A 21,095-nucleotide genomic window follows, 5' to 3' on the forward strand; every position below is an offset into this window, starting at 1 on the left:
CAGACCCAATATTGTTTTAATGTTCCTGTCATGAACTAAAATCTCAATTTGTCTGATCTAAAAACAAGGTGTGCTGGAGAAACTCAGCGAGTCTGGCATCAGGGAGAGAAACAGAAGCTAACACTTGGAGTTCAATATGACTTATTTAAAACTGAATTTGTCTCAATTTGTCTGTTTTGGGCTGTAACCTAATCATAGAATCCCAATGGTGTGGAAGAAGGCCATTTGGCCCATTGAGCCCACACTGACCCTCTGAAGAGCGTCTCATCCAGACACACTCCCCACCCTATTCCTGTAACTCTGCATTTACCATGGCTAATCCATCCCTGGACACTATAGGGCAATTTAGCGTGGCTAATCAACCTGACTTGCACCTCTTTGAATTGTGGGAGGAAACCAGAGGGCCCAGCGGAAAACCACACAGACACAGGGAGGATGTGCAAACCCCACGCCCATGGCTGAAATGAAAACTGGCACTGTGAGGCAGTAGTACTAACCACTGAGCCACCATGCAAGAATAACTCCACATATCAAATCTTAAATACAAAGCATGAGAGGCTATCACTGGTCTCCCAAAAGGCTACGATTTTCATAAAATAGCAGTGTAATGTCTTTACCTATCGAAGGATAGGGTAGTTAATCCTACATATCGAAACAGAATTCAGAACTTGCCTTATCTCCAAAAGGTGATATCTTTAGGCACCCTAACATTAAGAAATAAGAGGCATTCTTTATTAAGACACTCAAATGTTTCATGGCTTGTTGTTATACTTAATCTGATTAATAATGTTTTGCTCTTAAAATTAATTTTTAATTGAAGTGTGGAAATCTGAGCAATGCTCATAATTTCATATAAACTCAGTCAGCCGTGTTAGACAATTACTGACAGCTCAGTGTTAGTCACAGTTTGAATCACTGACCTATTTGCCGCAGATTAATCTGCAGTCAAAAGAGACAAATAGTGACATGTAGCCGCCCTCGGGTACACTTGTCTATGCTGTGATTAGGATGACACATGGATGGTCAGACTGCCAGTTCAATTCTGTTAATCCTTTTATTCTATTTAATTCTGAAGAGGAGAAGCAGGAGAAAATCTTTCTTTTATCATCAGCATTTTGAATGCTTTGTCCTTTTCCAGGCCTGTTATTGATGTCAAAGAAATATTCTCAAATGGTGAGCTTTCTCTGTAAAGCAGAGGGAAGACTGTTTAAAACACATCCTAAGTGGAACAAAGCAGAAAAACATAAGCTGGCTTTTTCTCATTGCCATTGGAAAGAAACTTTAAAATTCACAAACCAGTCTGCATCCTTTAATGAAGTTCTTTGCTGTATCTTCCTCTTTTCCTTGTTAATTCACTGAGTAATTGCCAAATTTTTACATTTTTTTACATTACATTACATTACAGTGTGGAAACAGGCCCTTCGGCCCAACAAGTCCACACCGACCCGCCAAAGTGCAACCCACCCATACCCCTACATTCACCCCTTACCTAACACTACGGACAATTTAGCACGGCCAATTCACCTAACCTAACCACATCTTTGGACTGTGGGAGGAAACCGGAGCACCCGGAGGAAACCCACGCAGACACTGGGAGAACGTGCAACCTCCACACAGTCAGTCGCCTGAGGCAGGAATTGAACCCGGGTCTCTGGCGCTGTGAGGCAGCAGTGCTAACCACTGTGCCACCGTGCCGCCCACAATTTGCTGTGCTCTTTGAAGAAGTGCAGTCAGTTTCTATGTCTGAGTTGCTTCTCATTGTCATCTTGTGAAATTTTCTAAATATTGATCGAGAACAATGTCATCTTTAATTATAGTGATACCTATGGTACTATTGTTCAGTACTTTGATGAAATCAATGGTTTTAAAGCTTTGTATCTTTTGAGTCCAATCCTACTTGAAAAGAGAAACTGAGAAAGGAAAGTGGTGCTTTCAGTTTTTAAGGAAATTAGGATCAAAACTGAGAATGGAAACCAAAACTCTAAGGAATCTGTTTGAAATCTTTTAAAGGACACAGAGTCATCAGAGCTCAGATGATGATTCTTATGCAATACTTGTAGGCCAAAGAGGTCAGCGGCTAGATCAAGAAGCTGAGAATAGGCAAATTTAGCTCCTCCAGCTGTTTCTATAACAGTGAAAGATCTACTCCACCCAGACCATCTTAAGCAGAATTGAGGAGTTCCTTGAGATGTGTGCTGTTTTTGAGTGGTCGTGTACTTGTGTTGGTTTGGGATCAGACTAAATTCTAAAGAGGAGCAGTTGCAATTCTTTGTGAAGAAGTCAATAATTTTGAAGGATTTTTGTCATCAGATTGATGACTTATATGCTGAATGGATTGCCAAGCAAATTCTTAAGTTCTGTCTTAGCTTTAGGAATGTGTACTTTATAGCCTGCAATTAATCAAAATTTGCCTGTTAATTCCTATGTGTCTGGGTGGGTTTCCTTCGGGTGCTCCGGTTTCCTCCCACAATCCAAAGATGTGCAGGTTCGGTGAATTGGCCAGGCTAAATTGCCCACAGTGTTCAGGGATGTGTAGGTTAGGTGCATTAGTCAGGAGTAAATGTAGGATAGTAGGGTAGGGGAATGGGTCTGGGTGGGTTACTCTTCGGAGGGTAGGTGTAGACTTATTGGGTCGAAGGGCCTGTTTTCACACTGTAGGGATTCTATGATTCAATATATTCATTCTGCGTTTTAGTGTGTAGATTGTTTGACCCTTGCACAGGAAACTTCTTTTGTTAAAACATTTAATCTTGTGGTTTCATTTTTTTTCAGGAAGTAACTGGGTTTTAGGTTTCTTTTTTTAAAGAAAGATGTTACTGTTCTTAACTGAGGTCATAACACAATTAACTCGCACAGAAAATGGCTACAGATCTGTGCAGGGCTTGGGATTGTACAAGAGCCTGTATCCTTGTCATCAAGACTAGTATAAAATAAGAGAACTGGGGGGATATGTTTTTATTTTAAAACTGCCCCCAAAATTCTAAAGTATTCATATATGCTGAATTTAGTTGTTTCTTTTAGCTTCCAATTAGAGATAATTTAGAGGAGGTTATCTTTCTTTTAAAAATAATTGGCAGCTCATGATCAGCACAAGAGTGTGTCTATTTTCTCAAGACATACTCTTTCATTTGTCTCTATCTTTTCATAAATTCACAAATTAATTCAGATATGCTTTGAGCATTCTTTTATTCTAGCATGGAATGTGGGTGTTGGTATGAGTTGTCCATTCCCAATTGTCCTTAAATTCATGTTTTCTTGACTATTTCAGAGGACAGTTGAGAGTCAGTCATTTATTGCGCATTGGAGTTACAAGTACACAAGATTAGATAAGGTTAGCAGATTTCCTTCTCTAAAGAACATTAGTGAACCAGATGGGTTTTTGTACCAGTTGACAAGGGTATATGGTCACTATTAGAGTATCTTTCAAATTACATCAATGACCATGGGTGAGTTTCAAACCCTTGCCCCACCAGAACATTAGCCTGGGACTCTGAAGTACTAACTTACTCTAAACCACTGCCTCTCTTTTCTGTGCAGCTATTATTAAACATCCCATTACATTAGCAGATGAGGGATTAATATTCATTGATTAAGTTTTTCTATGTAATTTGAGTTCCCTCAGGCCGAAAAGTGTATTAAAATTGGAAACAACACAACAACTCAGTACTGAATATAATTTTACATCCAATTTTGCAGAAAATGTGCCATCTAGCACTTTCTAGAGAACATATGTTTGCACTTCAGTGTATTTTACAGCCAGTTAGCTGTATTTACCATGTAGTCATGGTTGCTTTATAAGAAGAGATAATAACCAGTTCAAATGATTAAAGGTCCCAGAGAGATTAATGCCCAGTTCATGTTTTTGATGGTGCTGTTCGAGGGATAAATGACTTTTGACTTGAAACCATGAAACTATGTGTGCATTCTGAGACAAAGCTGACCTTTCATTGGAGGTAGGTTAAAAGGATCTAAAGTTTCTATTCCATTTATTAAAAGTTTTAATTCTTCATCTAACTACATTTTGCAGGCCATTTTACGTTACTTGCAAAGACTTAGGTGGCTCAGTGGTTAGCACTGCAGCCTTACAGCGTCAGGAATTCTGATTCAATTCCAGCTTCGGGCAACTGTCTGTGTGGAGTTTGCACATTCTCCCCATGTCTGCGTGGGTTTCCTTCAGGTGCTCCGGTTTCCTCCCACAGTCCAAATATGTGCAGGTAAGGTGGATTGTCCATGCTAAATTGCCCGTAGTGTTAGGTGCATTAGTCAGAAGGAGATGGGTCTGGGTGGGTTGCTCTTCGGAGGGTCAGTGTGGACCTATTGGGCCAAATGGCCTGTTTCCACACTGTAGGGAATCTAATCTAAAAAAAAAATACACATTAGGATTCTTCTGGAGTTACATTTTGATAGAAATGTTAGGAAGGATGTAGGCCAAACACAGGCAAATGGGAAATCTGGTCAGCATGGACAAGTTGGACTGGAGGGTCTGTTTTTGAGTCGTATGACACTATGACTCTAATTGTCAGCCCAAGGGATGTTATTTATCTAAAGGTATTCAGAGTAAGCATGCAAGGTGGTCAAGTATTTTATTGAAATTATTTGGTTGAAGTAGCAGTGAGTTTGGGAGTGTGGGTTGGCATTTAATTGGCAAATGGCATTGGGTGCCAACCTTGCTGTCCCCACTCTGCCCTGATTAAGTCTGGGTCATGCAGACTTCTGGACAGTCTTATCCCACCACCATCCTTCCCCTACTCAAGCCCTAATCAATCCAGATACCAGTACTTGAGACACCAAAGTGGACAATTAATGTCACAATTGGTATTTAGCTGTGGTCAACAGTCAACTGACCATGTGGACACCCCAAGTAAAATCTCAACAGATTTGTTTATCATTCTGCAAGGAGGAGGCCTGGGGTTTGAGGGGAGGGGGGAAATAGATGTCAGGTTGTCCCACATTTGCAGGTCCTCATTGCCTGATCTAGGACCCAGAATTGAGAAGGGGAAAGTGCCATGAGTTACTACCCTGCACTTGCTGCTGACAATGCTTCCCACTCTCCTGCTTATGTAGAATTTTGGGTTAAACATCACTGCAGCATAATATGATCTAAATGTTCCAATATGTTAATTCACGTAACGTATACCACAAAGATCAGGTTATTGTTGAGACAGATGTTCTAAAGTTTATTAACAAAACTATATCTGTATTGCTAAAATATCACAGACCTATACATATTCTGGGTTCTGTGCTTACTGATGTGACTGTATATTAAATGCACACAACTGGCTAACTGAACATACTACATTGATTTATAACACAAAAAGTGACTGAAGTTGAACAGAATTCCTTTGTACTGGAATGTCCAAGTTATGCTGCCATGTAACCATCTTAAAGGTACACTGGCTATCTTCTCTGGAATCTCTGAAATAATACAGCACCTTCCCTTTTCCCTTTAACGAATGGGAATCCTTTTCAGATAATGTTTACAAAGACACAAGCAGTTACGTAATCCCAAAACATTCAGACAATGCATTGATGGACATACAACATCACAAAATCTAATCCTTACGCAGTTACCTTGACCTGGCCATGTAGCTTCCCTCTGTGATATGCTATCTATCATTGTAGGTGCATGTGGTTCAGTTATCATGCGTGTGTGGTTATCTTGCAAAATACTTTCACTGATGTGAGTCATTATCCTGTGTGTTGGGTGGTTGATGATTTGCAGTTTGGATATATCACTATTTCTTTGAGACTTGACTGTAGTACATCACAATAAGGTATGACTTAGACTGAACACAACAACGTAATAACTTAGCCCAAGCTCGTGTTCATATGAAAACTGAGAACACTTATGTATTTTCCTGGTTCAAGTTATGATGACTGTCTAATGATCGCTGAATCATGCTCTTGGAGCATAATAGTTCTTCTTTCTAACAATACATTGTGCATATCTGGTTGGTCAGTGGGAGGGAGAGGGGGAAGAATTTTATGAATCTGTCTCCCAAATGTGAAAATTGCCAGACTGGGTAGACTATTGCCTTGAAGAGTAGCACGCAGAATTAGCAAAGTTAGCTAGAAATCTTGGCAGATCACTTTACATTTTGCTACTGCGGATTTTGCAACACACCCAGTGCATTCTGCAAAACCTTTCAACTGAATGATTAGTGAGAAGAAGAAGGAATATGTTGAACACTTTTTTTGGAAGGTTGTAGTAGTTTATTGAGGACTATTATCAGACATGGTTTGTTGAGGAACGCTGAACAACCATACTCAGCAGCCTGCGTGTCAACAACTATTGCACTAGTGATATCCTTGGTTTCTTACACCAGTAAGAGCTCAAAGTGAATGTTTGCTATATTTATGTTCTTTTATGAATTGCAAACTGCGCTGCTTTTTCCAGCAATTTCTAAATCAATTTTAGCATACCATGGATTCTAATCGAGAATGTGGAGGTGCCGGTGTTGAACTAGGGTAGACAAAGTTAAAAATCACACAACACCAGGTTATAGTTCAACAAAGCTAGTACTTCCAAATAAATCTGTTAGACTATAACCTGGTGTTGTGTGACTTTTAACTCTAATCGATAATGTCTTCTGTTGCTTTTTATTGTTCTGCACTTATCCATAATACTTGGTCAGTTTTATTGATAAGCCTTGTGATGCACATCTATAGGTGTTCCTCATTTTTCTTTAGACGTTGGCCCCAATTCTCTACATTTATCAAGTATGTTATTGTTTGTGTTTATATGTTTTTTATGAATAAACTTTAAATGGAGCAAAGATGTTTACTGGTACACTGTGACTGTCACAATCATGTAACTCTGTGGTCAATATGGGAACATAAGAAACTTAAATGATCAGGAAGGTCAAACTAAATTACCCCTTTTTGGTGACCTTTTCTACATTCGCTGAAGGAATTTTATAGCTACAGAAGGCCATAGACTTTACCAATACGATTGCCATAGAAAAATCAACCTTCCGTGGTGCTCACCTTCCCCTGGGTTGTCACTGCTTGGTTGCCAGTGATCTACTTTGTTCACTGATGATCAGATCAGAGGTTTGCTGATTAAAATCACTTCATAACTTTATTATAACATATTTTGTCAGTGTTTCAGCTTCTGCAGAGGTGATGGGACACTACATGAGTAACAATATATATTCTAGGTTATTTTTGCAATGAGGTAGTTGACAGACATGTTCAGAGGAACTGAGTTTTGCAACTGAAGGTTTTTGGGTTATCTCCAATCAGATCAAGTGATTTGATGCAGGTATGAGTTCTCAATCAATGTGATCAGCTCTCCAAGGTTCACCACCATGAAGGCTTTGTAGCCTTTCGTCATAGCAATAGTTTTCTTAGCTGTCGTTTGTAATTTTAGTTCTTTTCCCTTGTGCCTGATTGCCTGTGTTTTTTTTTAAAACTTTCCTTTTGTGTAGGTTGCTGGCAATGCTAACATCTGCCTTAAAAAGGAAACCCCTGACAACAGGTTAGGTGGATTGGCAATGCCATGTTCTAAGGGTGATTTAAGCAAACCTTGACAGGTTGGTTTTTTTTAAAACAATTATCGAACAGTTGTAGTTAAACTCTGCATGTGGTTCTCTAATTATGGTATTGTTTTCCTACTAATTCAGGACTACAACTGTATTGTTGTCTGACCAATTTTGAATTTTGCATATTACCTAGAATTTGCTTGTAATGACTTCGGTCGAAAGACTATGACTAACGTGGCAAAGAGGGATTTGCCCATCCCAAGACTGTTAAAAGAATTGTGATATGCAGATATATAATGCATCAAGTATATATTTCTAAATGTTCCACATTTGGCTGCTTGCTGATCAGTGCCCAGATAAGTGACAAATGGGACTTTTCCAAATACTGCTTATTGCAACTGCTCTGTCCTTGATGTATGTATTCAGAATAGCGTGAGGTGGTGGGGAATGCCAGAGCTTGGGGAAGAAACAAATCTTTTTTTCTTTATGGAGTTTTCTTAAATAAGATAGAAAATATAGATTGTGTGAATCTTATATGTGGAAGGTTATTTTCCTCTACCTGTATTCCATTTTTAAATTGAAACTTTATTGCACTTATGAATACATTGAGATAGAAAACAGTTGAATCATTATGTCTGTTTTGGATTGGAGGAATGTGTGTACAATATTACGAGGCTATTTTGTTACAAAACTCCACTTCAGTAAGCAAAATAACTGTGCATTTCACGGCCTATTGCAGATTCATGACTGCATTACTTTCTTGATCTTCCAAACAGCATAATCTGCTAATAAATTTTAACTATTGGAAATGCTATGGGGACAGACACTGAATACTGGCCGAGCCAGCTGTGCCCACATCTCACAAGTGAATTTTAAAAAGTGCTGTGAGGCTTTGAAGGGAAGTTCATGGTTATTTCACAGTAGACAGAATTGATGAAACTTCAAAATGATTTATCGTCAGCATCTACATGTAGTCATTAGCATTAACTTAACGCACTTTCTACTATCTTGTAACACTGAATACATTTGAAAATGACAAAGCTAAGAGTAATTGGACGAAGTCTAATTTATTTCTACTAAAATCTCAACAACACTTCAGGCTGGTTAGAGGCAGGAAGGTTTTGTTTGTTGTAGCGTCCTAGTTTCTGATTGAATTACTGTGCAGGGCTGGGCTTGGCATTGCATGGAAAAGGGATTGGCTGTTTAGTTACTGAAAACTAAATCCGAGCCCAGTTGTAGCATGAAAATGTTATGTTTATTAGCAACTTGTCTGCACACACACTACTGAACTAACTATTGACATAGGAGGCGTTGCCCTTTGTTACAGAATCCAAATTCATTCACCATTCTTTTGAGGATGATTTAAACAAAACCTTAACAAATTGTGTCTTTTTTTAATTATGTAAGAGTTGCTCGTTAAACTCTTCATGTAGCTTTTCCATGTACTTCCTTCGTAAGCTAGCTTCAGCATTGTTTTGTGTGTTCTCAAATGCCTTGATTTAATTTTAATATACTTGCTGTACCTTACCTTAGAGAATCATTGTTCCAAGCTCAAAAAGCAATAAAGAATGTTGTTGTTATGCTATACATTTACCAGCAGATATTTCGCTAGATCAGATGGCTAATTCTGATCTGAATTAATGTGAATCCATAACTAAAACGGAAATTGCTGGTGAAATTAAGCAGGTCTAATAGCATCTGTGGGAAGAAAATAGAGTTAATGTTTCGAGTCCAATAACCTTTCATCAGAATGGAAATTCATGTCTTTTTGCTGGAGTGAAAGAGTTAAATGAAGGATTAAGAACAGAAGTTTAGCGGTGAATTTCAGATGGGTCTGGTGAGAACAAAGTATGTAGTTTGGAAAAACTACAGCCGTAGAGCATAATTATATAGCTAACTATTTCTGCCAGCTGTTCTGGATAAAGCAGAAAGTATTGATATTTAAAACCACACAACCCCCTTCTGTTTCTGTAGGGATGTACACTTTGCAGTATGTGACATTATACCTCTAATACAAAACTGGAATTTCAAATCTACTTTTCAGTATAGATTTGTCAGGTCATGTTAGATATGTAAAGATATCCTTATGTGCTTAAATTACAATTCACTTGATATGCGCTTTAGAAAAGTTAGCAGCATTACAGTTAAAAACAAAGATGTGGAGTACTTTGGAATTTGCTTTCCTGGCAATGCATCAAAATCCATGAATTGCTGATGAGCCTCAGAAAGCAAGTGGTCAAACTGAATGCTGCTCAACTTTCAAGACAAACTATTTGTTTCTATTTTTGTAAAGATAGCTGGCCTGAAAGTTTTTGACAACAATTAGACTGTTGCATTATATTTGCTCATCCCCATGGAAACATTTCTTTTGCTAGTCAGTGCAAGTTTGAAACAGTCACACAGTTCAGAAAGTTTGATGTGTAGTTTGGCAACAACAAGACACATTAACGTTTGCCTTCACCTTCCCTGGCACTGGCGCAGAGCTTTATAGTTGTTGAGAGTGAAAGTGAGGGGAAGAGAATGATCTGAGGCAATCTGAAGGTGGGCAGCTATTCTTTTTGTTTAAAAACTGTGCTAGCAAAGGCAAGTAGATGGGCCAGTTTTTCTCCCTCCAAACTATCTGCCACATGATGAAAAAGTAAAAAGAAATATTGTGCATTTGTTATGTGGATGGAGACAGTTGTGGGGCAGAAGAATGATGCTTACCTCATTTAAACAACCCCCACCCAGACCATACCCAGACCATTTACACCTCCCCAATTCTAATGTGCCATCAGTGGATTCCACCCCCCCCCCCCACCCCAATCCTCCGCCCGCTGCTGTTGCCGCGTACCCAATCCCAACTTAGTTACCTAGCCACTGTGCACCCTATCTCTTCCTCTTTGGTATTATGCCCTTGGACCCCTACCCACTGCCTAGATGGCACCTTACTCACATGGCACTCTATCCCCTTCTAACCTGGTATCCTACCCAGCTGGATCCTATTTGCCTACAAACCTAACAACCTATCACCAATCATCCACCTGGCACCCTACACTCCAAATACCCTAACATCACACTCACCTTCTGTAACCACACAGCATCAATGTGGATTTCACCAGTTTCCTCAATTCCCCTCGCCCCCACCCCACCTTATTCCAGATCCAACCTTCTAACTCGGCACCATCCTCATGATCTACCTGTCCATCTTGCTTCCCACCTATCCGCTCCACCCTCCTCTCTGACCTATCACCATTACCCTCACCTCCATCTACCTATCTCGCACTCAGCTACCTTCTCCCAGCCCCATCTCCCTCCCATTTATCTCTCCAACCCCATAGCTCACAAGCCTCATTCTTGATGAAGGGCTTTTGCCCAAAACGTTGATTCTCCTGCTCCTCGGATGCTGCCTGACCTGCTGTGCTTTTCCAGCACCACATTCTTGATTCTGTTCTTATGGTTTGACAGGAGCCATCAATTTCAGGAGACAACAGCTGAATGCTGTGAGAAACAGGTGTGTTTGCCTTCCTCTGACAGTCCTGCACGACAAAACAGCTGTCAGGCTGGAAATATGGCTCCACATTTCTGAGGGAGACCAGAGCAGAATCTCTTCTCACAAATGTAGAGTTCCCTTCTTTTGTGCAAAAAAAAAGTGAAGTGACAATCTGAGTGAGATTGAGTGAAAATCCACGACATTATATTTAATTTTGTCCAGTTACGCTTCAGAGTATTCATGCTCTGTTCCATCTAACAGGAAACACAATTATTTCATAACCTGCATCCACTTTTACAAGCTACTTTCTCAGCGGGAATTTTTATGCTGTTGAGTGAAACTTCTTCAGTCCCTGAAATCGAACCTGAGGGTTACTTTCTGCAAAAGCAACTTTTAACTTGTTCAGTCACAGTCCAAGCTAAATATCCTTTTATCTTGGCTACTGTTGCAAAATACATATTTTCATTTAATCATTCTTCACTTTTTCATTTAGCGTAGAATTGTAACATTTCCGAGTGTTTTTATTTCTTTTAGCTCAGAAAGAGGCATTTGATCTGTTGTGTCTACTCTCTAAAAAAAGGCTACCGCTATTCCCACTGCCTAGCCTTTCCCCTGTAGCCCTGTCGATTTGTCAGTCCAGGTGTTTACCTAATTCCCTTTTGAAAAACATGATTGAATCTGCCTTCACCACGCTCCCTGGTAATGTATTCCAGATCATAACCACTCTCTGTGTGAAATAACTTCCCCTCATGTCGCCAATGGCCCATTTTCAGTTCAACTCTGCGTCCTCTGGTCTTTAACACGTCCACCAATATAAACAGTTTCTCTATATCGAAATGGCCCAGCCACCTCTGAAGAGGATTTGCACACCTTTGTCATTCTGTCTCTCCCCATCAGTCATCATAGGATCACATCAGCAGAACATTAGCCTGGAACTCTGGATACGAATCTGTATTAACACCAATCTGCTGTCAATCTTCTCTTACACAGAAAAACTAAAGTATCTCACAGAACTGAAACAGCACATCAGTGGGAAGTATTCTTTACTGCACCCAAAAGAACTAAACTTGAAGAAGTCTAATTATGTACACACATTAATCCTAATTCCAGAACTCAGTGTGCTGGTTGCAGTGATCCATTCATCATTCCCATTATTTTCTCATTAAGCAGTTCAATTCCAGAAGTATATAGGAAACAGTTCTGCCTCCCTGGCTGTAGCTCTGAGAACTATATGAAATTGTTTATTGTTGGGTGGTCTCTAAAACATCACTTCATCTTGAAACAAGTTATTTGCTTTAGAACCATCATCCGTGACGGTTGCTTGGTGCAGTTTGGAAAAGGTACAATATAAGTCTTTATGAGTAAAGACTTTTGGTGAACTGGGGATACCAGCATGTGGCTGCAGTATTACCTACTGCTGTCTTATTGATTTTCTGGGACCTCAGTTTTCAGTCAGCCACAAAGTAAATGGTATTTGCTGGTTATTCAGAGTCTTTCGTTCCAGAGTATACAAATTCAGATCACACTACGAGTACTTTAAAAATTTAGATTCAGTTAATTTTTTTTAAATACTGGCGTCACTAAAAGGAAACTATCAGTTCTTATCCACTGTAGCTGAGATGTGATCCAGCTCCACGACAATAATATTTGTCACTGGCCTGCATTCTGAAGTGACTGAGCAATCCAGTCATTTCAGAGCCACAGATGAGAATTATTACATGTATGGGTTAACAAAAACTCTAGTAACAGTACTTCAAATGAAAGTACGTGACTGATCTGTTTCATGAGGTAATAGTTCTGAAGATGTAAAGCTAAGTTGCATTAGTTCCCACCCAATCTGATGGTGGTCCTCTGGCTTTGAATGGTGAATCGAGGATTTTAGCCCAAGGTCCTGATGGAGAGAGATGTCATCGCTAGATCCTGGTAGTTGTAATTTAGCCCAGCTCATTAATGTTAGTTGTACTTATTGCTTTCATTGTAGTTAAATTGTGCCTTGTTATGTAAGATAAGTGCCTCTTGTCAAGACTTTCTAATGGTTTATCCTCTACCACTGATAATTAAATAAGTCTTTAGACTCAGTATATTTAATAAGCTTCCGTTCTGCTTTTATATACATTTCCATTCATCCTCAGTTAATGTTTTTGTTATAGTGCTGCATCAGGGGTGGTTTAACCCAATTTTGTTAAATTACAATTACAAGGAGGAAAAAGAAGGATAAAATTTCACCATACATCCCACTGATGTGCTGTTTCAGTTCTGTGAGATACTTTAGTTTTTCTGTGTAAGAGAAGATTGACAGCAGATTGGTGTTAATACAGATTAGTAGCCAGAGTTCCAGGCTAATGTACTGCTGATGTGATCCTATGATGACTGATGGGGAGAGACAGAATGACAAAGGTGTGCAAAACCCCTTCAGAGGCGGCTGGGCCATTTCGATATAGAGAAACTGTGTGTAACCATCATGGGATCACATCAGCAGAACATTAGCCTAGGACTCTGGATACTAGTCTGCATTAACACCAATCATTCAGAAATCATAGGAACAGCTGTAACAGAGAACATTTTACAATTATAATCAATATTTCAAACTTGCATCTAAGACAGATGGGACTTGAACATGAAAAGTAGAACTTGAGGGTTTTTGTGATGTAGTATCCCTACCTCTGGTTGGGTCTGGGTGGGTTAGTCCTCGGAGGGTCGGTGTGGACTGATTGGGCCGAAGGGCCTGTTTCCATACTGTAGAGAATCTAATCTAATCTCACTTCTGAGCCAAGAGCCCCATCTTCAGTCACACCTGCTCCAGAGATGTGGCATAACATCCCTGAACAGATTGACTAGAAAGTATCTAGAAAGAAAGATCAGTGGCATCAAACTACCAAAAACCACAAGTGACTATTGGTTAGTAGCCAGAGCCCAATATGATAATTCAGTGCCAGTTGCATTATCTCTGTAAAACAATAAACAACTTATAGCCTCTTGCTGAGAGTAAGAAGCAGCTGGATTAATGTGCGGCATGGAGAGAAGCATCTAGGGTAAAAAAAAAAGCAAGAGGCCATATTTGATGGACAAAACTGAAAGAAGCAGGTAATTCTGTGCTTATTATGAGTAATCCACCTCCAGATAATCTAAGGGGGTTGAGGGCAAGCACTCAGGAATGGAAGTTCCTTCAGCAGATTTCCACCTCCTTTCTGCATCATCATTTTGATGGTCCACCATCACGTCCATGATTATCAAGATGAACAGAACTTTCCTGGTCCTCAGGTGAGAAACTGAAGGACCAAGGTGATGTTTTTTTCCAAATCATGTTTCAACTGACAGACTAACTACAAAGGCAATGGATCAGGATCAATACATAGTCGATTGTCTACTGTGTCTGATGCTTCGGTCAGTTGGACATTCTCTCCATGGATATAGGCATCAGCACAAATGCCTGAGATATATAGCATTGAGATGGACTTTTCTAATCTCTCCAAGGTAGCACTACAAGTGCTTGACAGAAGCATGCACTTTTTCTGATGCTGCTCCAGAATTAACTTTATCAATCACCCCCAACCTTCAGTAACTACCCCTGTTGAAAAAAACGTCTCCTGCATCTGCCACTGAGAACTCTTTATTACTGTCTCTAATATTGGGGGCCAGTTAGCTGGATGGCTGATTTGCAATGCAGAGTAATACTAACAGCACAGATTCAGTTTCTGCACCAGCTGAGGTTACTCTCTCCCCTTGCCTGAGGCTTGGTGATCCGCACTTAAACCATCACCATCAATCATCTCTCGCTCTCTGATGAGAGAGCAGCCCTATGGTTTGGTAAGAGTATGGCAACTTTACCTTTACCTTATTCGTCCCCAATACTGCTCATGCTCACTAGCCATGTGTCCTAACCATGTGACAACTTCTCCATGCCCATTTGATGTGTGACCAATGATGGGACAGAATACAGGAAAAAGATTACGTGTTTAGTGGCATGGTGTAAAGACACCAATCTCTCCATCAACATCAGCAAAAGAAAGGAGCTGGTCACTGAGTCCAATAAGGAGAGTGAAGGATCTGCATCAGTGGTGCTGAGGTGCAGATGATCGAGAGCGTCAAGTTCCTGAGAGTGATGATCACTAATTGTCTCTCCTGATCCTCCCATGTCGACACAATGGTCAAGAAAGCACAGCAATGTCTCTGCATGCTCAGGAGGTAAAGGAAATTCACATGTCATCAAGGACTCTTATCAATTTTTATAGATGCACCATAGAAAGCATTCTATGTGAATCCACCACAATGTGGTTTGGCAAATGCTGTTACCAAATCCACAAGAAACTACAGAGAATTGTGAATGCTGTCCAGTCCATCTCACAGATCAGCCTTCCATCTATTGACTCCGTCTATACTTCGCGCTGCCTCAGGAAAGCAACCAATGTAATCAAAGACCCCTCCCACCCCAGTTATACACTTTTCCATCTTTTTCCATCAGGCAGAAGATATAAACACTTGTAGACATGTACAAATAGATTCAAGAACAATTTCTTCCCTGCTGTTATTAGACTTATGAATGGACCTCAATTTAATGTTGATCTCGCTCTCTGTAAACCTCTAGCATTGTATTCTTTGTTCTGTTCTGTTACTCTAATGCACTTTGTATGGTGAGACCTGCCTGTACTGCACACACAACAAAACCTGTCACTGGCTGTAGGTACATGTGACGATAATAAGTCAAACCAAATCAACTCAAATCGAACATGAATTCCTGGGCCCACTCCCACTCATCTGTCAAACTTTGCAGACTTTTTGGAATTCAGCAAGATGAATCAGAACTAACAGAGAATAAGTAAAACATCAGGTTGTGACATCAGTGATATTGTTACATGCCAAATGTGATTTCTAAACCTATTCCTAGGAGTCTGAAATATTTCTTTTCTCCATCTCCAAGGACAAAACATTCCACCACCCTGCCATTATCCAACTCCTTTGGGTGACTGTTGCTCAGGGTCACCTCAAATCTCAATCCCTCCCTGGAAGTATGTGTTTTTCTCCAAGTGAAGAAAGCAGGGAACTATAAGCATGAGGATCAGATTGTATGGAGTTGATGGAATAACAATTGTGAGTCTGTGACTGTGAGACATGAGTATAAGATGGTATAAAAACGAGGGTCACTATTGGTCTTGGCAATTCAGATGAAGGTGTTAAAAGCTGCTTTGAAAGAGAAGAATGAATGAGCTGTGGGGTGTGTCATCTGAGAGTTTCCATGCAGGTGAATACTGGGAAAGTCGGAGTATGGGGGTTGACAACTGAAAAGTAGGCATGTCACTCAGCTTTCCTGTCCTTGTGAGGTAGTTGAACCCTCATGGCAATGTATCCAGTTCCAAGTTCCACAATCCAACTGCTCACTTTCTGGGCCATTTCTCTCCTTGCCTGCCTGACTCAAGACACTGACCCCTATCACTCTTTCCCCACCAAATCCACCCCACCACAGGCAGCAGCAATTCACTGCAGGATCAGCTTGCACCAGGCTCTCTGAGTAGAGGTAGAAAATGGGAGATTTACAATAGTTTTATCCCACATTTCACTACTTTTTGTTGTGTGCTTGATGAAACCTCAAGCATCAAGGTAGAATTAGCCACTCTGAACCCAGTCAAGGCTTTCTTTCCTAGAAATCCTTCCACAAATAAATGGCAGCTATCATCATGCCCACATTCTGCTCAGGAACCCTGGGAAAATGATGGCTGAGTTTTAAAAAAGCATTGCAAAGTCTGATGCTAAACTTATTATGTTCTTAACCCATTGTTGCCTTCAACCCTTCTCTCCCATTAAGAATTTCATCCATATAAATAAATAATTAATGTGTGCATCCACACACATTTTCTGTTACAAACTTACAATTCTTTATAAGGTAACCAAAACAGAGACCACCCCACATTAGAATTTTTATTTCTCCCTTTTTTGGCAGTCCCATTGAGTCTGGGGATGAATTTCTTCCACGCTGGTGCAGTGAGTCCTGAAGTGACTAATAGTCCAATGCTGGATCTATGCACCCTGCTACAGATGGGCACGTGGCTTTTGACGAGGTGGGTGTGTGAGAGGCCCATGTTTTTGCACACTACTTCTGCTGTTTGCACTTGACATCCACTTGGGCCTATCACTTGGCACCTTCCCAAGTGCTCCTTCTCCAGTTTAGGTGGTTGTGCATTCACTCCCATGAGATGGTGAGGATGTTGACTCTATTCACCAAGATTTTGAAGATTTCCTCATACAGTCTTCCTGTTAAGAAAGGTGTTGTTAATTTGAAAGGGTGCAGAGAAGATTTACAAGGAGTTAAAACCCTCCAGAGTTGGAGGATTTGAGTTCTAGGAAGAGGCTGAATAGGCTGGGGCTGTTTTCCCTGGAGTGTCAGAGGCTAAGGGGTGACCTTAAAGAGGTTTATAAAATCATGAGGGGATGGATGGGATAAATAGCCAAGGTCTTTTTCTCAGGGAAGGGGAGTCCAAAGATACAGGACATAGGTGTGAGGTAAGATGGGAAAGATTTAAAAGGGACCTAATGGGGAACTAGGTAACCTTTTCATGCAGGGGGCAGATTGTGTATGGAGTGAGCTGCCAGAGGAAGTGGTGGATACTTGTACAATTACAACATTTAAAAGGCATCTGGATGTGTACATGAATAGGAAGGGTTTAGAGGGATATGGACTAAATACTGGCAAATAATTAATTTAGAATACCAGGTTGACATGATGGAGTTGGACCAAAGGGTCTGTTTCCGTGCTGTTCAATCTGTTTCCTCTGCTCTCTTGGTAACCACTTACCATTATGGTACTTTGAGTAGAGAGCTTATTTTGGAGGTGTTGTCTTAGGTATGTGGACAATGTGGGCCATGCAATGCAGCTGACTGACAGTAACCAATGCCTCGATTCTGGGATGTTGGCCTGAGCGAAGACACCTATACTGGAGCCCCTGTTCTGCTAGTGGCCTTGCGAGATTTTGCTGGTGGTAATGTACTCCCATATTACAATCTTATGTATAATCGCAGTTAAATGGGGGAAGGGTTCAAAATGTGGAGGTTTTGTTATATGGGATGTGAATGGGAATGAAATATTCACCACAGAGAATGTAAAGCCACTGAAAATTCTAAAATGGAAATGAATTATAGTCCACTATTTGTACTTTGAATTGAACAGAGTTCTTTATGAGAAAGTATAAGTTTCTAGTTAACTTTTACTTCCCATAATTTATACATTTTATATGGGTTTTGTTGTGGTCTGCAATCCAAGAATGTACAAGTCGTCATATTTATTGTTTTTTGTGGTTTGCAATTGAACTGGGAAAAAATGTCTGCACTGTTGTACAATACTGTAACTCATTCAAGTTACTGGTGATTGTCTATGTACACAATAATCGCAAACAAAATCCCATTGCTGCAAAATCTAAATAGAAGCTAATAAACTAAGTTTTAACTCACAATAATTCACCAACTCACTCTGCTGTCAACACTGTATGTTTTGATTTTTTTTCTTAAATGATTTTTAAATGTAGGTTATGTGATTCTTGCCCTAACTTTGAAAGCACCCCTCAAGGCTGGCAAGTTAGTGCACTACAAATATGTGGTTTGTGAGATTGCCACATTTGGGTCTGTCTTTTTAATTTAAGATAAAATGGAGGAATGAAGGACGTCACGTGACAATTTCTGAATTTTGCCTGCAACAAGCTTGAGCATCATATGTGGGTCAGGTTGTTAAACTGGGAAGAAGGTGCAAAATGTTTATTTGTGTTAACAATTACATGTGCAGCTATGCTGTCAGTAGACAGACTGTTTAAGTCAGATTTTCACGGAGTTGGCAGGAATACACTAAAGCTCAAACTCTTAAAAAATGATTTGTGTAAATGAGTTTTTTTTATAAAGAGAAGTGTTGACTTTTCTTGATTTTCATCTCTTTGATGTTTAAAGATTTTTATGATCTTCTTTTGTCAATGTTTCAATGTTTATTTGCACAAGGTTAAGAGGTAACATGTGCATAAAGTTTCTGTTCCTGATGCTTCAATTGTCTATTTGAAAGTCCACCTTGGAGGATGGTCACTCGAAGATCCGAGACCAAATGTCCCTGAGTGCTGAAGTCTTCCCCGAATGGGAGGGAACATCCCTGCCTATTGATTGTTGTGCGGTGTCCATTCATCTGTTGTCGTAGCATCTTCTTGGTCTCGCCAATGTACCATGCCTTGGGGCATCCTTGCCTGCCGCGTATGAGATTAGCCAATATTGGCCGAATCAGTTAAGTACCTGCCGCGTACATGGTGAGTGGTGTCCCCATGTGTAATAGTAGTATCCATGTCGACACTCTGACATGTCTTGCAGTGGTTGCCATGACAGGGTTGTACGTGTTGTGGTCGATGTTCTCCTGAAGACTGGGCAGTTTGCTCCGAACAATGGTCTGTTTAAGGTTTGCTGGTTGTTTAAAGGTGAGGAGTGGAGATGTAGGTAAGATATTGGCGAGGTGCTCATCCTCAACGATAATGTGTTGCAGGCGCGAAGAATATGGCATAGCTTCTCCACTCCTGGGAAGTACTGGACAACGAAGAGTGCCCTGTCGGTTGCACCCTGTGTCTGTCTCCTCAGGAGGTCATTACAGTTTCTCACTGTGGAGTGCTGAAGTCTTCCCCGAATGGGAGGGAACATCCCTGCCTATTGATTGTTGTGCGGTGTCCATTCATCTGTTGTCGGAGCATCTTCTTGGTCTCGCCAATGTACCATGCCTTGGGGCATCCTTGCCTGCAGCGTATGAGATTAGCCAATATTGGCCGAGTCAGTTAAGTACCTGCCGCGTACATGGTGAGTGGTGTCCCCATGTGTAATAGTAGTATCCATGTCCACACTCTGACATGTCTTGCAGTGGTTGCCATGACAGGGTTGTACGTGTTGTGGTCGATGTTCTCCTGAAGACTGGGCAGTTTGCTCCAAACAATGGTCTGTTTAAGGTTTGCCGGTTGTTTAAAGGCGAGGAGTGGAGATGTAGGAAAGATATTGGCGAGGTGCTCATCCTCAACGATAATGTGTTGCAGGCTGCGAAGAATATGGCATAGCTTCTCCACTCCTGGGAAGTACTGGACAACGAAGAGTGCCCTGTCGGTTGCACCCTGTGTCTGTCTCCTCAGGAGGTCATTACAGTTTCTCACTGTGGCACGTTGGAACTGGCAATCGATGAGTTGAGCATCGTACCCAGTTCTTATGAGGGCATCCTTGAGCACCTTCAGTTGTCCGTTACGTTCCTGTTCTTCTGACCAGATCTTGTGCATGTGTCGGGCTTGTCTGTCGGGAATGGCTGTTTCAACATGTTTAGGATGAAAGCTAGAGAAGTGTAGCATCATGAGGTTATCAGTGGATTTGTGGCAGAATGAGGAGCTGATCCTTGATGGAGATGCATGTGTCCAAGAATGAGACAGTCCATGGTAAGTCTGATGGTGGGAGAAAACTCAGTGATATCTCAGTAATTGTTTCAGTGACTCCTTGCCATGGATCCAGAGGAAGAAAATGTTGTCAATATATCTGATGTATTGTGTTGATTGAAAGTCCTGTGCCACTAAGAAGTCTAGTTCAAAACTGGGCATGAACATTTTGGCATTTTGGGGTGCAAATTAGGTCCCCATGGCTGTTCTGTGTGTCTGGATGAAGAACTGGTTGTCAAAGGAGAAAATGTTGTGGTCGAGGATGAAGCCGATGAGTTGTAGGATGGTGCTCAGAGATTGGCAATTGTTGGTATTGAATACTGAGGCTGTTGCCGCGATGCAGTCATTGTGGGGGGTGCTGGTGTTGAATGCTGAAACGTCCATTGTGACAAGAAATGTTCCCAGTTTGACTTGTCCATGGGTGCTGAGTTTCTGTAAGAAATCTGTAGTGTCACAACGGAAGGTGGGGGGTCCCCTGTACAGTGGGTTTCAAGATGCCATTGACATAGCCGGAGAGATTCTCACATGGGGTCCCGTTACCTGATATGATGGGACGTCCTGATGTATTAGAATATATATCTTTGGAAGGCAGTAGAAGTCCCCTACACAAGAAGTACGTGGGATGAGAGCGCATAGGGAACACTGAAGGACTGGATCAAAAGTCTTGAACAATGTGCTTAGTTCACGGGTGTGTTCTCCTCCACATCGTTTTTCATGTGG

At 40.8% G+C, this 21,095-nt stretch overlaps 1 protein-coding gene across 6 annotated transcripts in view; it reads left to right on the plus strand.

The window, feature by feature from the left end:
- The window catches only part of arhgef10 (Rho guanine nucleotide exchange factor (GEF) 10), a 281,643-nt gene that overhangs the window by 217,637 nt on the left and 42,911 nt on the right, over nucleotides 1–21,095 (plus strand). The gene's annotated exons all lie outside the window — the stretch shown is intronic.

Source organism: Chiloscyllium plagiosum, chromosome 3, assembly GCF_004010195.1.
Source record: "Chiloscyllium plagiosum isolate BGI_BamShark_2017 chromosome 3, ASM401019v2, whole genome shotgun sequence".
In the NCBI taxonomy this organism is placed as follows: domain Eukaryota; kingdom Metazoa; phylum Chordata; class Chondrichthyes; order Orectolobiformes; family Hemiscylliidae; genus Chiloscyllium; species Chiloscyllium plagiosum.